General features: G+C 46.8%; 1 pseudogene; it reads left to right on the plus strand.

Moving 5' to 3' along the window:
- Positions 1-738: 738 nt before the first annotated feature.
- LOC139262588 (ferritin, higher subunit-like) lies at positions 739-3,953 on the plus strand (annotated as a pseudogene).
- The last annotated feature ends 3,018 nt before the right edge of the window (positions 3,954-6,971 follow it).

Raw genomic sequence — 6,971 nt, forward strand, 5'->3', positions numbered from 1 at the left:
TGTCTGAGGGGCAGTACTGAGGGATTGCTGCACTGTCAGAGGGGCAGTACTAGGGGATTGCTGCACTGTCGGAGGGACAGTACTGAGGGATTGCTGCACTGTCGGAGGTACCATCTTTCAGATGAGATGCGAGGCTGTCTGCTCTCTTAGGTGGACGTAAAAATTCTCAGGTTGCTATTTTGAAGAAGCGCAGGGAGTGTTCTCTCCGGTGTCCTTGATAATATTTATCCCGCAACCAAAACAGATTATCTGGTCATTAACATACTGCTGAACTTGATTGGTTGTAAAGAGCTTTGAGACATCCTGAGGCCATGAAAGGGCTATATAAATGGAATTCTTTCTTCTTTCTAAGAGGATAAACGTTCCCAAGCCTCCTTTAAGTTTAAGTTTCTTTCAACATCTTTTGTGAAGTTGCAATCTTTATTGGTTGTGCCTTTTGAAAAAGGGGCCCATGCTTGACTTTTAATTGACAATTGCCGCCGACAAAAAGAAGAGTCAGCCAAAGATGCACATTCTTCAAAATTCATGACTGGCTCTGGGAGTCATGGCCCCTCCTCCCTTTACTTGATTGGTGCTCTGACAGAGGCTGCAACTTGTGATTGGGTATTGAGGAATGACACTCACAGCTAGACTGTCCCGCCCTGGATTATCCAGCAGTGTAAAGACAGGAGTTTGAAAATAGGTAACTCTCAGCTTCATGCTTCAACAAGGCTCAGATTTTTGGAAAAGCAAATTAGGATGGCCTCTCAGAACTACCACAAGGACTGTGAGGCTGCTGTCAGCCAGCAGGTCAACATGGAGCTCAGTTCCTCCTATGTTTATCTTTCCATGGTGAGTCTTGTATTTCTGAGCACTTCACAATGCACCTGCTGCAATGTCAATTTACTAGATTCTGTGCTGTATCTGGCCCACCCTCACTTGATGCACAGTGAATTCATTTGTTAAAGCTCTGCTATAATGGTTGGGAAACAAATCTTCACTCGTGTGGTGGAAGTCTGGAACATATTCTCTCTCTCTCCTTGCTTCCCACATTCCACCTACCCAAGGCTGTGGCTGCCTGGGCAAGGTTTTTGTTGGCTAAGGGTATCAAGGGATTGGAACATCAGCAATAGGAGTAGGCCATTTGGCTGATCTCTCCCCTCAATTCCACCTTCCTGCACTATCCCCATGGGCCATAATTTCTTAAGTTTCAAAAAATTTATTGACCTCTGTCTTGAATATACTCAATGACTGAGCATCCACAGCCCTCTGGGGTAGAGAATTCCATAAATTCATCACCCTGTGAGTGAGGAAATTTCAACTGCTCTCAGTCTTTAATGGCCAACCCCTTATTCTCAGACTTTGACCCCCCTGGTCCGAGATTTCCCCAGTTAGGGTAAACATTATTTCTGCATTAACCCTGTCAAGCCCCTTTAAGAATTTTGTTTAATTAGATTTGCATCTCATTCTACTAAACTCTAGAACATTGGCCTAGTCTACTCAATCTTTTCCCATCAGGCCATCTCATCATTCCAGAAACCAGTCTCGTGAAACTTTGTTGTTCCACCTCTAATTCAAGTATGTCCTTCATTGGGTAAGGAGACCAGCACTGTACACAATACTTTGGTGACACACCAAATGCCCTGTGCAATTATAGCTACATTTTTACATAAACTCCAATCCCTTTAACAAAAGCTCACATACCATTTGCTTTCCTAATTACTTGCTGGATAAATAGAGTTAAGCTGCAGATCTGACTAAATTGAATAGTGGAACAGGTTTGAGGGGCTGAATGGCCTACTCTTGATCTCCTCGCTTTACTTACCAGTTTTTGCCCTTCTGTTTTTTTCTCTAACTCCCTTTTGCTTTATTGGTGGTAAAGCCTTCAGCCATTTCCCCCCTACTCGGTGGAGCTCTCCCTTAACCCCTCTGCTTCCCTGCCTTGACCTTCATTGGTGACCTCCAACTGAAGGGTAGTATCTGGTTGTCTGCTGGAATGCCTTGATGTTTAGTTTTGAAGGTGCCAAATGAATGCTGATTAGTTTTGGTTCCACGGGATGAATGTAGCCAGTAACACTTGAGCCAGATGTACTATGAATTGTGTGCTGTGACTAGATCTCTACTTTAAGGGCTTTGCTTCTAGTTCCAGTAGTGCCCATTGCATAGCCTGTACAAAATGGATCTTGGTCAATAAACCATGATTGGAATGGTACTGTTAATAATCATTCACTAATTTCTAAACCTAGACTTGAGCATTGGGTGCCAAGATTAAGGTTATAGCTTTGAGCATGTTCTATCAAAGCTGAATTGATAACCATGGGATGATGCAGCAGTGAAGGAGGCCATCCGGCCCATTCTGCCTGTGCTGAATGTTGGGTGGAGCTATCCAACTCGTCCCACTCCCCTGCTCCATCCCATAGCCCTGCAAAAGTGACTGTTTGTTTTTTTTTAAGCTGTTGCCATTTAAATTACTTCCACCATCCTTTCTAGCACCCCATGCATTTATTTAAAAAAAAAAGTTGTCTCTTGTTGCCTCTGGTCCATTTGCCAATCACCTTTTGATTTTCCATTATCCAGCTTCCCTATTGCTAGGGGATTATCCCCTCTCTACCACATTAGTGAAGTCAGTCGGCTGGTGCTAGCTTGTATAACATTGTACATGGAAATTCAGGGAGACATTGTACCCTTTGAAAGAAGCAAAATTGAGTTTATGTACAATACGCACAATAATGGATCTGCCATGCGATACCCAACTACTCTTCCGATCTCTCTGCAGTCCTTCTACTTTGACCAGGATGATGTTGCCCTGTGTCACTTTGCTGAGTTCTTCAAGGAGCAGTCACATGAGGAACGTGAGCATGCTGAGAAACTGATGGAATTCCAGAATCGGCGTGGGGGCCGCATCATCTTGGCGGACATCAAGGTTTGGCTCCATAAACAATGGGCCTTCTGTCTGGCTTCCCTTGGACTGATTGCTCCCCATACATTCTAAAGCAGTTGGTTCCAATTTACAGCACAGAAACTAGCCATTTGGACAAACTGGTCTATGCTGGTGATTAGGCTCCAGATGTCTCCCACCTTGCTTTTATACAGCAACATATCCTTTGATTTATTTTTCCCTTGTCTACTTATTTAGCTCCCCATGCAATACATCTATTCTACTCACCTGATCAATTTAACTCCAATGGTTGATGGCTTAATGCAGTAATTCTATATTCTAACACATAGGTTCATCGCATCCTTGACTTCTGATTGCATTTTTTTCATCCCTAATTCCTTCAATACTGTTTGTTTAATCCATTGTAAAGGAACTGTGACGTTCCTCTTCAGAAACCAGAGCAGGATGAGTGGAGCAATGGTCTGGAGATGATGCAGAGAGCTCTGCAGATGGCGTAGAATGTGAACCAGAGTCTGCTGGATCTGCATAAACACTCCAGTGGGAGCACTGACCCTCATGTAAGTTCCTCATGTGGGTTTCTGGGTAAGTTGGAGGCGGTTGAACCTTGCTGTCCTTGAGCCTATTACAAAAATCTCTGCCCAATAGCTTCCTGTTGGTGTGTATTTTTTTGGTGGGGGGAGTGGAGCAGTGGTAGGAAGGGACAGGAGGTTGGCCTACTGTGGACATTGACTAGTAAATGTGTGCCAGCAACTTTCGTGCAGCAAGTTTAATCGAAATGATGCAGTAATTCCATTAAGTTCAATTGCACCACTTAACTAACCTCCAGTTCAAGAGGATTAAAATCCAAACTCTTGATGGGTAAGCTCTGATATTCATTGATATCTGCTCCTGGTCACAACTAGTTTCCCTCTTCTCCTGCAGTTGTGACTTCCTGGAGACCCACTACTTGGATGAACAAGTGAAGATGATCAAGAAGCTTGGAGATCACATCACCAACCTGAAGAGACTGGGAGCCCCTGAAAATGGCCTGGGGAAGTACCTGTTTGATAAGCACATGCTAGGGATGAGCGGTTGAACTGACTGCCAGGAACAAGCTTATTGTGTTCAGTACGAGTGTTTATATAATTGTGTGTGAGACTCATTCCTGTAGAGAATGACAGCCTGTGACTTTATGCAGGCTGTGAGACTTGGCCTCGTGATGTGAAGTGTATATAAACTGTTCAATATGGGACTGGACTTTGTCTCATTGTAAATTTGAGTGAGTGGTTGCTTATTTTCAACTTTACATCAGCCCAGAATTACACTGGGCTGTGTAACCACTTTATTGTTCCTCTTTCCTGCTGGTGTACATCTGACTTGTTGAGCGGCATTGTCAACGTCTTGTGTTGAAGATGTCATTCCAATTCTGTGTGTCCATTTCGAGTAAATTATTTGGTGCATTTCACTGATTGTTGCAATGCTGTAATCTAACAACTTGCATTGATGTAGTACCTATAAACGTATGCTCTTTGGGAGTTGATGATTATGGGGAGCATGCAGCAAAGTGAAGTTGAGGCTAAGATCAGATCAGTTGTGATCTTACTGAATAGTGCACTAAGCTCGAGGGCCCAAATGGCCAACTCCTGCTCCTATTTCTTAGGGAGGGAACTCTCGAGCAGAGGGCCAAGGCAGCTGAATACAAGTAACTGCTCCCACTAATGATGAATATTCTCTCTGCCCTTTGCATCAATGGCAACAATTTAACCCCTCAATACAACAAAATGTCAGCTGCTGTAATGTTCAATGCATGGAGAGTTTTCCAGTCCATTAGTGTTTAACCATTTCATTCCAAACTAACACTCCCAGTTTAGGTATTTATTTAAAGTAAGCTACCAACACCACTCAGTTACTCCTGTAGACTACACTGCAGGTTGCTTACTCAACTGAACTCATCATTGCTGCTATTGACTTTCTGTTCTGCTTTGTGGGCAACGTAGCACAGAATGCTGATTTTGACTCCCAATATCTGAGCTCATTAAGTGAGCCATGATATTATGGGGCAAGGGAAGTACAATTGGGTGACTGGGAAATGTTATGTGTTGTCCAGGTACCTTAAATGTATAAGTACAATGGTGCATCACAGAAGGTGGTGTGGTGGGAGATGTGAAAGTACCTGCAAGACAGAGTATAAAAGGCTACCCACCACACCTGAGGCATTCTGGAGTTACATAATAAAGGACTAAGGTCATAGCAGTTGTATCAACACCAGCCTGTGTGGAGTCAGTGATGTGTGTACTACATCCATTACAGTGACAACGAGGAAGTGGATGAACTCCATGCAACCATGGCTACTCTGGGCTCGCTAAAGGATTTTACCGTGGGCAATGATCGAGAGGCTTTTACCGAAAGGCTTGCGTACTACTTCACAGCAAACGACCTGAAGGGGGACACAGACGCACTGAGATGCATAAGGCGATATTGCTTTCCAGTTGTGGCGATGAGGTTTACTGTCTCGTCAAGGATTTGCTGGCACCCGCGAGCGCCAAAGCCAAATCACATGAGGAGCTGGTCGCTCTCATTCGTGACCAGTTGAAACCAAAGGAGAGCATCCAGATACAAATTCTACTGCAGACCCGAGGGCCAGAATGTCACCAAATATGCTGCGGACCTCAGGAGACTCGCGGTGCCTTGTGATTTTGGCGCACACCTTGACTAGGCGTTGCGGGAAGTTTTTGTTCTAGGGATTGGCCATGAGTGCCTCCTTCACAAGTTCCTAGCCACGGAACCCAGAGTCACCCTGACAAAAGCCATCATCAACCGGGCCGATATGATCTCGACTTGCAGCACCAAGCAAATGATCCACACAGTCTCGAAACCGGCAGGCACTGTCCACAGGATAGCGCCCGCCACAGACAAAACTGCAGAACGTGGCTCTGCCCGGGGCAGAGACCACGGACCTCATGGTCCTAGAACTCAGAGTCCTCTGAGGGGGGCCAATCAAGCAGCACCATGCTGGCACTGCGGAGAAAACTAGAGGGCTCACCGGTGCAGGTTTGCGGAGTATACGTGCAATACCTGCCACCTGAAAGGCCACCTTCAGCATATGTGTAAAAGAAATCTGACTCATCATGTGGCTGAGGAGATGGTGGATGATCCACTGTTCAGCGAGGAGCAGGCAGAAGAAGATGAGGTGTTGGGACTGCACACGTGTAATGACGATTTGCTCCCAGTGATAATGGAAGTAAAAATTGACGGAGTCCCAGTGAGTATGGCAGTGGATATGGGATCGGGTCCGTCGTTGATGAGTCAGAGAACTTTTGAGAAACTGTGGGGTAACCCGGCTGCAAGACCCAAACTGGTCCCGACACGGCAAAGCAGCGTACCTACACCAAGGAACTGATACCTGTTCTCGGCAGAGCGGGAGTGCAGGTATCTCGGGGGGGCGAGGCGCACGGTTTACCTTTTGTGGGTCATTGCAGCGATGGGCCGACGCTCCTTGGCAGAAGATGGATGGGAAAAGTCCATGGGAAATGGGAAGACTTCATTCCTCCACAGACTACTGTTCCCCGGGTTCCCAACGAGCAGCGCCGACCGAGCTGGAGCTGCAACCTAAATCCACACACAGGCGACAGCAGCTCAGAACTCCTGACCTCAAGCAATTCTGCAGCCTCAGCCTCCACAGATGAGCAGACCGTGGAACAGCAAGTTTGCAGGTGCGGGCCGATTGCTGGGGTGCTGGCCGGCGGGGCGCTGCGGGCGATGAGCGGGAGGTCCATCGAGGGCTGGCGGATCCGGGGGCCCACGCAGAGGAAAAGCCAGGCGACGTTAGCGGCTGCAATGGTGGCGGCCACAGGAGAGGTGGCCACGGCGGCCGCAGGAGGGGCGGCAAGTGCGGAGACAGCGGTAAGAGCGGAGGCTGCGGCGGCGGCTGGCATGACTCGGGAGAACGCGAGCCAGAGTGATGGATGCAGCAGCAAGTACAGAGGGACTCACAGGGACTGTGACTGATCGAGTCCAGGGAGCCACTTCTGCAAAGATGGGTTGCTCTGGGCTGTTTTTTTACCTTCCTTTCTTCCTTGTCCCTTCTGCTCTTTCTTCGCCAGCGAGCTCAAGA

This window comes from Pristiophorus japonicus, chromosome 4 (assembly GCF_044704955.1).
Source record: "Pristiophorus japonicus isolate sPriJap1 chromosome 4, sPriJap1.hap1, whole genome shotgun sequence".
NCBI lineage: Eukaryota > Metazoa > Chordata > Chondrichthyes > Pristiophoridae > Pristiophorus > Pristiophorus japonicus.